The sequence below is a fragment of the Dendrobates tinctorius genome, unplaced genomic scaffold, assembly GCF_039654945.1.
Source record: "Dendrobates tinctorius isolate UK_male_01 unplaced genomic scaffold, ASM3965494v1 ptg000157l, whole genome shotgun sequence".
In the NCBI taxonomy this organism is placed as follows: Eukaryota; Metazoa; Chordata; class Amphibia; order Anura; family Dendrobatidae; genus Dendrobates; species Dendrobates tinctorius.
This window is the reverse complement of record NW_027361824.1, coordinates 9,134,499-9,147,255: the sequence shown is the minus strand read 5'-3', so window position 1 is coordinate 9,147,255 and position 12,757 is coordinate 9,134,499.

Below are 12,757 nucleotides of genomic sequence, written 5' to 3'. Positions count from 1 at the left end.
TAGTCTGAATTTGGAATTTTGACCGCCCGTCGCCTCCATCATCAGCATCTGGTGACCGCCCGTTGCCTCCATCATCAGTATCATGCATGCTCTGAGTTTTTTGGCGTGCTCGGAGATTTAGTTTATGTTGCCGGAGCTGCATGATTGGCGGCTGCTAGACAGCCTGAATACATGTGGGGATTCTCTAACAAACAGGCAACGCCTACATGCATTCAGGCTGTCCAGCAGCTGCAAATCATGCAGCTCCGGCAGCACAAACTAAATCTCCGAGCAGGCCAAAATACTCAAAGGACACCCGAGCAACAAATATACTCGCCCATCACTAGTCGCCTCCATCATCAGTATCTGGTGGTTGCCCATCAGTGCCGTCATCAGTATCTGGTAACCGCTCGTCAGCACCATCATCAGTGTCTGGTGATTGCCCGTCACCTCCATCATCAATATCTGGTGATTACCCGTCGCCTCCATCATCAATATCTGGTGACTGGCTGCTGCCTCCATCATCAGTATCTGGTGACTGCCCATCGCCTCCATCATCAGTATCTGGTGACCGCCCATTGCCTCCATCATCAGTGTCTGGTGATTGCCCATCACCTCCATCATCACTATCTGGTGACTGGCCATTGCCTCCATCATCAGTATCTAGTGATCGCCCTTCACCTCAATCATCAGTATCTGGTGACCGCCCTTCATCTCCATCGTTAGTATCTGGTGACCACCCGTCACCTCCATCATCACTATCTGGTGATTGCCCGTCTCCTACATCCTCACTTCTTGGAATTTTTCCATAAAGCCTTCGGTCCAGGCTTCCTCTAGGTGGGTGTAGCTGGTCCCACTGTTTGCTGCCAGTTCTGAGTTTCCTTCGCCAGTGCATCTATAGTCTTCAGTGTCGTCCATTTTTGGTGTTTCTACAGATCTTGACCGGCACACCGTGTATCCCCAGTCTACCTGGGAGACACCTGGCTGATGCAGTATAATTACCTTGTCTTGTTGCTGGTCTCAGCCTTGCCATGGTGCATGACCTGTGATGTCTTCCACAACCTCGTCTTTTTGTAGCGGAATTTGTCTGTTCCTCACCAAATTTTAAGCCTCCTACACAGCTGTTTCTGTTTCAGTCAATGTGTTTCAACCTGGATATGGAAATGATCATTACCTGTTTGGTATAATTGGCTACTGATACACTCAAATAGAATCCTACAAAATCCCAGACTTTGTGGATGGAGGCGATGGGCAGTCACCGAATATCCATGGGCTGTACGTCTCTTTTTGTTGATTCACATATTTCTTTAATTAATAAACTGTTATCTTCTACTGTTGATACCGTTACTCGGTGGCATTTTTTTCCACACCAGTAACATCATGGCTGCCGGCACAGATCTTGATTTTCTCAGACTAACATGGCCAGTGTGCGGAGTTCCGCAGCGATGACATCCACATGGCTGCTGTCCGGGTCTGTAGGACATCGGGTCGCCCAGCAGAATAGCAGTTGTGTAACATTCGGTGATTTCTTTGTTTCTCTTTTCTGCTGATTCGGGGCATTCTGCACTGTCCGACCTTCATGCGACCTTCTCGTGACACATCTGGTATAAGAATGTCACCTCCGCTGGCCGAGAGCGCAGAAAAATAAAAAGACGGAAGCCTTGGTGCATACAGTGTATTCCTGTGAGATATTTCCTTCCTTCTCGTGAGACACTTACAGATTTGTACTGTGAAATAAGAAAAACAGATTTCTCCAAGACCGAAATATTAGAGTGGTCATAGGCGTCACGTAATCACACGACGATGGAGGCGCCGGTCCCGTAAGGGTATGTTCCCACGGTCAGGAATGGCTCAGGATTTGACGCATCTGAGGTCACTGGCAGGTCACCTGCGCTTTTGATGCGTTTTTTCCACATGCGTTTTTGACGCATTTTTTCATTGCATGCTTTTTTTCAGTACTTGAAATAAAGCTAATTGAAAGTTGGCTTCTGGGAAGAAAAAAGTGATTTCCTCTGTGCAGATATATTGGGGTAAGTCCCCACGGTCAGTAAACGCTGCGGGTTTGACGCTGCGTATATCCGCAATATGCAACCTGCAGCGTCCAGATGTTACAGCATAGTGGATGGGATTTCAAGAAATCTCATGCCCAATATGTGTGCACCGACGCCCGCGCCTCACCCGCAGGGACGGACATGTGGCGCGTCTTTCCAGACCGCAGCATGTCAATTTATGTAATGGAGACGCTCAGACTCCGCTGTGTAAATTACCCATAGACTTTCATTAGATGCTGTAAAACTGCATTATATTCCTAGTCACATGTGTATTCAGTGCGGGAACGCAGCTCACTACACTGTGCACTAATTTACATAATGGTGAATCTTGTGACACAGCCGGATGTACACAAGAAGTGGAGGAAAGCACAGAGAGCGGTCCCCTCCTTTTTAATTTAATATTAATTTTTTTTTTTAAAAATGGCGTGGGGTCCCCCTATATATGTTAACCAGTCAGAGTAAAGCAGACAGCTGGGACTGGTATTTCAGGCTGGTAAGGATCCAATATCCATGAACCTTACCAGCCTGATAATACCAGGCCGCAGCAGTCTGCTTATCTTGGATGGTTAGCAAAAATAGTGGGATCCCCTCCAAAAAAAGAAGCCATGGAGTCCCCTTATATTTATTAACCAGCCAAGGAAAAAGCAGACAGCTGCAGCCTGGTATTCTCAGGCTGGTGAGGCCCATGGATTTTGGACCTCACCAGTCTAAAAGTAGATGCCCGCAACCTCCCCACAATTGGCACATCCAAAGATGCACCAATTGTGGCACTTTACCCGGCTCTTCCCACTTGCCCTGTAGCGGTGGCAAGTGGGGTTCATATTTGTGAGGTTGATGTCACCTTTGTATTGTCAGGTGACATCAAGCCCACAGCTTAGTAATGGAGAGGTGTCATAGAATCATAGAATCGTAGAGTTGGAAGGGACCTCCTGGGCCTTCTGGTCCGACCCCCTGCTCAAAGCAGGATTCGCTAAATCATCCCAGTCAGATGTCTGTCCAGCCTCTGTTTGAAGACTTCCATTGAAGGAGAACTCGCCACTTCTCGTGGCAGCCTGTTCCACTCATTGATCACTCTGTCAAAAAGTTTTTTCTAATATCTAATCTGTGTCTCCTCCCATTCAGTTTCATCCCATTGCTTCTAGTCTTTCCTTGTGCAAATGAGAATAAAGTTGATCCTTCTACAATGTGACAGCCCTTTAGATATTTGTAGACAGCTATTAAGTCTCCTCTCAGTCTTCTCTTTTGCAAACTAAACATTCCCAAATCCTGCAACCTTTCCTAGTAAGACAGGGTTTGCAGACCGGTCACCATTCTGGTCGCTCTTTTCTGAACTTGCTCCAGTTTGTTGATGTCTTTTTTAAAATGTGGTGCCCAAAACTGGACACAATATTCCAGATGAGGTCTGACCAAAGAGGAGTAGAGGGAGATAATGACTTCACGTGATCTAGACTGTATGCTTCTGTTAATACATCCTAGAATTGCATTTGCCTTTTTTGCTGCTGCATCACACTGTTGACTCATTCAGTCTGTGATCTATTAGTATACCCAAGTCTTTTTCACATGTGCTGTCACTTAGCCCTATTCCTCCCATTCTATATATGCTTTTTTCATTTTTATTGCCCAGATGTAGTACTTTGCATTTCTCCCTGTTAAAAACCATTCTGTTAGTTGCTGCCCACTTCTCCAGTTTATTTAAATCTTTTTGAATCCTCTCTCTCTCTTCTCTAGTATTAGCTATCCCTCCTAGCTTTGTGTCATTAGCAAATTTAATCAGTTTACCCTCAATTCCTTCATCTAAATCGTTGATAAAGATGTTGATCAATACAGGGCCCAGGACAGAGGTGTCCATAAGGTCAGGACACCCTTGGACTCCTTGACCACTCCGACTCACAGCTTGGCCATGAGAAATGACTAGCGTCACATTACGTCTGGCCAATACTTTTTTTTTTTCCGCCAGTATGGATCCTGTTAACACGCTTTGTGACCAGGTGGCGAATTTGACGCAGATGACACAGGATCTGGCGAAGGATTGCCAGAGTCTACAGTCATGGTAATATCAGTTACAGAGTCAGATAAATAACTTGATGAAGATCTCCCAAAGCCCCTCACTGCCGGTAGTGGATGTGACAGCAGTATCCTCTGATGTACAATTGGTTTCTCCCGAACCTGTGATATCCCTCCCTGATAAATTTTTGGGAGATTAAGACCAGTTTAGGGTATTCAGGGAGAGCTGGAAGTTATTTTTTACCCTGCGTCCCCGGTTGTCAGGGGAGGAGTTCCAGAGGGTGGGAATAATCATGTCCCCAATGCGAGGGAATCCTCAGACCTGGGCACTTTCTTTGTTCCCACAAGCCCCAGAATGGTTTTCTGTTGATGCCTTTTTTGAGTTTTGGTCTGATATATGACGAACCCGACAGAATCCAGGTCGCGTATACTGAATCCATCTCCTGTTCTGTGTTAGGTAATTTACCTGCTGGATTGGTGCTGGGGTTTCCATGGTTGGAGATTCACAATCCAGTTATTGATTGGTGTCTGAAGGAGATTGTGAAATGGATCCCCAACTGTTCCAAGAAATGTCTAAATAACTAGTCTGGAGGTCTTCTGGGGTACCTGAAGGACTTCAGATATGTCTCCTCGGAAAAAGAGGCGGAGATACTACCTCCCTATCGTTCCTCTGATTGTGCTATTGATATTATACCTAGCACCAAGTTGCCAAAAGCTCACCTTTACAATTTGACGGGGTCTGAGCGGGCCACCATGAAAGAGTATGTTAGCGAAAGTTTACGGAAGGGTCATATCTATCCTTCCTCCTCCCCTGTAGCTGCTGGATTCTTCTTTGTTAAAAAGAAAGATGTCCTTGCCTTGATTTCTGAGAACTAAACAAAATCAAGGTTAAAAATACCCACTTCCAATCATCCCTGACTATGCAATCAGCTTCTGTGGGCCAGGGTGTTTCCTAAACATGATCTTAGAGGGGCTTCCAATGTGATATGGATCCGGAAGGGTGATGAGTGAAAACGACATTTTTAAAGCCTGAGGGTCTGTTTGAAAACCTTGTCATGCCTTTCGGATTATCTAGTGCACCTGCTGTTGTGAAGGGTTAAAACTAAAATCAGAGCTGAAGTTTCATTTTCTCCATTCTCTGAAGGTTTCTTTTCTCCATTTTTGTTGCTGTAAGATACATTTTTGTAATTAGAATGAAAAAGTTCAGGCTGTCATGAAACCAGGTGCAAGATAAGGGAACCGGGGGTGTAGAATTCTGAAGAATATGCCATTATACTACTTTCTATGCTATTTGGATACGGACATATATGCAGTTTCCGGTTTTCTTGCAATATTATTGGCGTATAAAGTGAAATGATGCTATTGGTAGTTGAGAACTTTGCATAATTAAGCAAAATATTTTAAAAGTGACGAAAATAAAGGGACTAGTGATCTGTCTCGATCCTCCCGTACAGAGACCCCCGTCTCCGTGTAGTCATTCCCAGTTGCTAGCAACGCCCCGTGGATTAATTTGGAAATCACTGGATCAACCGTGAAGGGTTAGGCTACTTTCACACATCAGTTTTTTTGCTGTCAGGTAGGATCCGGCTATTTTTAGAAAAAACGGATCCGGCATAAATTTTGGAGAACTGTAGAAATGGATCCGTTTTTCTGCCGGATCCGTCTAGCAGGTTATATCTGTTTCCTGGGGGCTGGCCAATTGGATCTGAGCATGCGCAGACTTAAAAAAACGGATACGTTGGCTGGATCCGTCTTTTTCTGGATCCAGCGCCCATAGACTTTCATTGTGGCAAAAAGCCGGAAGCGTCGGATCCGGCGCTTCCGGCTTTTTCGCAGGAGACAAAAAACGTTACAGTAGCCGTTTTTTCCAGACGCCGGAATGAGACAAGTAGCCAGATCCGGCAAAAAACGGATGAAACGCAATGCCATCCGGCGCGATCCGGCGCTAATGCAAGTCAATGGGGAAAAACTGGATCCGGCATTGCATTTCGCTGGATCCGGTTTTACAAAAAAAAGCCGGATCGCGCCTGACGGCGAAAAACTGATGTGTGAAAGAGGCCTTAATTTAACCCTCTCCCCATCACTGTGTTTCAAAATTTCATGAATGATATTTTCTCTGATTGCATTGGAAGATTTGCTTTGATTTACCTCAATGAAATTCTAATTTTCTCGCCAGACTTGGACACTCACCAGGAACATGTCCGTGTTGTGTTACAGAAACTGAGGGAGAACTCTCTATTTGCTAAATTAGAGAAATGTGTTTTTTCTGTGCAGGTAATCTCTTTCTTGGGGTTTATCTTGTCAGCAGAAGGGTTTAAGATGGACCCTGGAAAGGCACAGACCATAATTGATTGGGTTCAACCTTGTGATCTTAAGGCTTTGCAGCGTTCTCTGGGATTCGCCAACTGTTATAAAAAATTTATCAAGGGGTTTTCACAGATTCCTAAACCACTTACTGACCTTACACGTAAGGGGGTGAATCTCAAGGTTTGGTCGCCAGGTGCTATCAGGGCTTTTGAAAGATTAAAAGAGGGTTTTATGTCTGCACCCATTCTGATCCAACCTGACCTCCAAGAACCGTTCATTCTAGAGGTGGATGCTTCGGAGATCGGAGTGGGGGCAGTCGTATCTCAGGGGCCTAAAACTGACTAACCTGTGTCCATGTGCTTTACTCTCTTAAAAAATTTTCACCGGCGGAGAGAAATTATGATATTGGGAATCAGGAGTTACTTGCCGTCAAATTGGCCTTTGAAGAATAGAGGCTTTTTTGAAGGGGGGCGGTTCATCAAGTTACGGTGATCACAAGAATTTAGCTTACATTGAATCGGCTAAAAGGTTAACTCCTAGACAGGCCAGATGGTCCTTGTTTTTCCTCTCAGTTTCATTTTTCTATTACTTTCAGACGAGGGTCTAAAAATGTGAAAGCTGACGCTCGTCTAGATTCCATTTCTCCTGCAGAACCTCTGTCTGCCATTATACCTCAGGGTATTGTGGTGTCTATGGTAAGCTCGGAAATGGAAGGAGATTCGTAAAATCCAGTCGTTGGCTCCTTCCACTTCCACAGGGTCCAAATTTGTGCCTCTGTACCTAAGATTGCAGGTGTTACAGGAATTTCATGATTCCGTTTTAAGTGGCCATCCTGGGGTTACTGCCACAAGGAAAGCCATTGCTAGACTTTTTTGGTGGTCATTCATACATTATATTAAAGATTTTGTATCTGCCTGTGAAGTCTGCGCATGCGCCAAAGTCAGTCATAGCTTGCCAGATGGGGATTTGGCTCTATTGCCTATTCATGAAAGACCAAGGACTAATTTGGCCATGGATTTTATTACAGATTTGCCTCTGTCTGATGGGAAGACCGATATTTGGGTGGTAGTTGATCGATTCAGAAAACAAGCTCATTTTGTTCCTTTGTCAGGATTACCTATTGCAGAGACACTCTCCAGGGTGTTTATTTCTCACATTGTAAGGTTACATGGGATCCCACTGAACATTGTGCCTGATAGGGAAGTCCAATTTGTCTCTAAATTTTGGAGAGCTTTTTGCAGTAAACTAGGGATTGACTCATCATTTTCATCTGCTTATCACCCTGAAACCAATGTTCAGACTGAGAGGACAAATCAATCATTGGAACAAATTTTAAGGTGCTTTGTGGTAGCGTGGCAGGAGGACTGGTCTTCATTTTTACCTCTCGCTGAGTTTGCTTTTTAACAGTCGAGTAAATCAATCTACTGGAACCTCACCGTTCTTCCATAATTATGGTTTTCATCCCCATCTTGGTGAGTTTTCTAGGATTAGTTCTGAATGCCCTGGGGTGGAGGTCGCCGTGCAGAGACTTGGGGATGTCTGGAGGGAGGTTCAAAAGAATATTGGGATTGCTCAAAAACGAAAGGCTGATAAAGACGTTTGGTGGGTCCTGTTTTTAAGATTAGAGATAAGGTTTGGTTGTCTTCTGGGAACATTAAATTTAAAGTGCCGTCGGCGAAGCCGGGTCCAAAGTTTATTGGTCCATATGAGATTCTAGAGGTGGTCAATCCTGTGGCATTTAGATTAAAGCTTCCTCCATCCCTTACGTATTCCATAAACCCCTATTAAAGGAGTATGTCCCTTCTGCATTGTCTCCCTCATCACCGCCTCCTCCGCTTTCAGTAGACGGTGGCCTGGAGCATGAGGTTCAGAGAGTTCTGGATTCTCGGAGGGTCAGTAATTCCCTCCAGTACCGATACACATGAGGGGATACAGACCAGAGGACAGATCCTGGGTCCCCTCTCGAGATGTGAAGGCCGATCGGGTTAGTCAGGGCCTTCCATCTAAAATTTCCTGGGAAGCCTGAGGGTCCATTTGTCCCCCCTTAGAAGAATGGTTACTGTCACAGTTCCACCCCTCAGTGAGTCTGGGATGCAGTTACTGACAGCTCGGCCGTCCAATCTGTTATAGGGGCGTTCTGGAGCTGTCAGTACTTTGACAGCTTGGCCATCCAATTTGGTACAGGGGCGTGCTGATCTGTCAGTGTGTTGATTGACAGCTCAACTATCCAATCTGAGACTGTGAGGCATCGGCTGTTTCCAAGTGTTCATTATTCGTTAATTGCCATGCTTCTTATCTGTGTCTCCCTGAACCCTGCCAGACGTACATTCAGCTTGTGAGGTTTGTTTTCCTGTGCCTTGAGTTCTGTATGCTTGATCTGTTGCCCGACCTTGGACTTCGTTCTGACCATCCGCCTGTTTAACCCCTTCAGCTCTGATCCGTTATCCTACCGGTACTCTGACCTCAGAACTTCACCTGACTACGCTTTTGTCTCTTCCATTTGTGACATACTCTCCTGGCTTCTGACCTTGGACTCCTTGACCACTCTGATTCACGGCTTAGCCGTGAGATGTGACTTGCGTCACAGTGAGCCTTCTGAAATCCCATGCATGTGCCATTGTCCTGTAGTTACAGCGCATGTGAAAGGAAACAGGATGCACTTGTCATGTGTCAGTAATACATTACGCATGTGATAAAACTTGTAAAATTGCAATTCAGGCAAGTAGTAATGCATGCACAGTGTAGCAGAGCGTACTGAGAACTGAGGAGTATCTACAAAAGATCCAAGTTTGTTGTACACCTGTTCCAGAACCAAAATACAATGGCGCATGCGCAGCGAAGCAGAGCGCACTGAGGACTTTTACAGAAGATCGAAGTTTGTTGTACACCTGTTCTATAACCAAAATACAATGGCGCATGTGCAGTGAAGCAGAGCGCAGTGGGGAGCATCTACAGAAGATCCAAGTTTGTTGTATACCTGTTCCAGAACCAAAAGATAAAGGCACATGTGCAGTGAAGCAGAGCGCACTGCGGAGCATCTACAGAAGATCCAAGTTTGTTGTATACCTGTTCCAGAACCAAGCCACAATGGCGCATGCGTAGTGAAGTAGAGCAAACTGAGCATGTGCAGGAAAGCTTGTTGTGTAGCTGCATCACTGCACAGACACGGGATAGTGAGAAAAATCTCATAATTATTGGAAGTCCTTAGACCCGCCTTCGCTAGAGGAATGGTTTGGGGAGGTGGCTAGAGTTCACCGGATGGAATCCCTGATAGCCCATACACAAGAGGCAGCTAACAAAGTGGCTGCGAAATGGTTTCATTGGGAATCCTTCTTATCCTCATCAATGTACCAAAATATTCTAAGATAATTGCTACCTTATCCTTTTACGATATTTGATATGTCGGTATCATAGTACATACTCCGTCTGCCTTAGTGATTTGTCCTCAATGTCCTTATAAACATTTCTTCTCTTTTCTCTTCTTATTTAGTGTAACAGGTTTCCAACTGTCTTTTGCAAACTACTGTTGATACCGTATGGAGTTGTTTGTTTTCATGTAACTAAACAATTCTTGATTTCAGTAGTTACTATACCATATGGTGTGTTTGTAAGGTGCCAGGGCTTAGCCCTGTAAATATTGCTGTCATTGTTTACCTTATGTTTGTGTGCATTATATAGTCATAGAGAATGGACACAAGATGGGGGCACTGAGCACATTCATATTGGAGCCACTAGGACACTAGAGGGTTAACTAGGGGGACACTAGAGGAGTGGTTAAAAGGGAACTGAGTGGAGATAGATTTTTCCTGGTGTAGGTCAGTTCAGCCGGGGGTAGCCTTGGTACTAGTCAGACGGCATTGCTCCTGAGAAGCCTAGCTAACACACAGGGTGTGAAGCGGAGTCACCTAGCCATCCTTGTTAGAGAAGAGTGAAGTGCCTACAGCAGCAGCCAGTGGGAGAGCCACTGGAGAGATGTCAGCCTGAGACTGGGAGCTGACCAGATAGAGAAGCCAGTGGAGGAGTCACTGTGGAAGAAGTCAGCCTGGATCTGGGAGCTGTTGAGACATGGAAGAGTCCATGTGGAGATGACAGCCAGTGTGTGGGAGCTGATCAAGTAAAGTGGGCCACTGGAGAGTGCACGGACAGGATAACCAAAAGGGGGTGGACGACCTAGTAGGCGGGTACCTTCTTGGGCTGAAGTCGGTCGCAGGAAGAGAGGTCGAAGTGCCGTTTTCACCGGGCTCCTCGTTCCCTTGTCATTGTGTGGTCCAGACTGTTGTAACTGAAGAAGCTAGGTGCTGCTGTAGAAAATGTATTGTTGGTACCGTGTCAAGAGTCCTAAAAGTGTGTTGGATGTGCTGTGTCCTGAGGAAAATAAAGATGAACTGTTTAAAGTTATTCCGGCCTCTGTGAACCCCAGGAGTGAACAAGGTACCAAGGATGAAGCAGCCTCCAGCACAGTGACTACTGGAGTGGCTGATGGAGCTACCCCCCGGCATCCATGTTATTACATGTTCGTTTGAACCTGTTGATATGTTTGTTTTTGTTGTGTACTTTATTATAAAACAATAAAAATTTGCAATAAGAAATCTCATATTTGTGTAAAAATCCTGCAGATTTTAACTTTAGAAGGCAAAGTGTGGGAAATCCACCTCAGAAAATAAGTCTGCAACGTGTGAACGTCGTCCTAGCACATGGCCTGATAGTCCAGCACTTATGCAGCCTTTATGACACTAGGTGCGTCCCTTTAATATGTCGTATTCATATACATGCTCTGGTACTGTGTTATTATTAATATCTCGCCCTTTACAGATACAATAATATATACTGTATATGAGTAAAAACATAGAAAAATAGAATATGTCTTCTGTTAGTGCTGAGCTTGTATACAGAATACATTTGTGAGATTCAGAAAAAAACGGGAAGGGACGGGTTAATTAATATTTTTCTATACAGTAATTAAATCGGTTAAAGGAGAACATTCAATCTCGATTGTACAGGTTTTGATTGGATGATATCAGATCCATCCATATATATAATGACAACCCAAAATATCCAAATGACCCTGATCAAAAGTTTACATACCCCGGTGATTTTGGTCTGATAACATGCACAGAAGTTGACACAAATGGGTTTGAATGGCTACTAAAGGTGACATCCTCACCTGTGACCTGTTTGCTTGTAATCAGTGTGTGTGCATAAAAGCTGAGTGAGTTTCTGTGATCCAGACAGACTCTTGCATCTTCCATCCAGCCACTGATGTTTCTGGATTGTGAGTCATGAGGAAAGCAAAAGAATTGTCAACGGATCGACGGGAAAAGGTAGTTGAACTGTATAAAATAGGAAAGGGATACAAAAAGATATCCAAGGAATTGATCATGCCAGTAAGCAGCATTCAAACTGTGATTAACAAATGGAAAATCAGGGGCTCTGTAAAAACAAATCCACAGTCAGGTAGACCATCAAAAATTTAGTCCACAACTGACAGGAAAATTGTTCGGGATGCAAAGAAAAACCCACAAATAACATCAGCTGAAATACTGGAATCTCTGAGAACTAGCGGTGTGGCTGTTTCAAGATGCACAATAAGGAGGCACTTGATGAAAAATGGGCTGCATGGTCGAGTCGCCAGAAGAAAGCCATTACTGCACAAATGCCACAGAGTATCTCGCCTACAATACACAAAACAGCACAGAGACAAGCCTCAAAACTTCTGGAACAAGGTAATTTGGAGTGATGAGACCAAACTTTAACTTTTTGGCCACAACCATAGACATTACATTTAGAGAGAGGTCAACAATGCCTATGATAAAAGGAACACCATTCCTACTGTAAAGCACGGAGGTGGATCGCTGATGTTTTGGGGATGTGGGCACCAGAAAGGCACAGGAAACTTGGTCAAAGTTGAAGGAAAGATGAATACAGCATTTTATCAGCAAATAGGAGGCAAATTTGCTATCATCAGCCCGGAAGCTGCGCATGGGACGTACTTAGACGTTCCAACATGACAATGATCCAAAACACAAGGCCAAGTCGACCTGTCATTGGCTACAGCAGAACAAAGTGAAAGTTCTGGAGTGGCCATCTCAGTCTCCTGACCTCCGTATCATTGAGCCACTCTGGGGAGATCTCAAGCGCGCAGTTAATGCTAGACAGGAATTTACAGGAACTGGAGGCTTTTTGCCAAGAAGAGTGGGCAACTTTACCATCTGAGAAAATAAAGAACCTCATCCACAAATACCACAAAAGACTTCAAGCTGTCATTGATGTTACAGGGGGCCATACACGGTATTAAGAAATGGGGTTTGTGAACTTTTGATCAGGGTCATTTGGATGTTTTGGGTTGTCATTATGATTTAAAAAGAGAAAACACAGTAGTCTGACAATAAATGGCTTCACCCAACCACTAACCATGA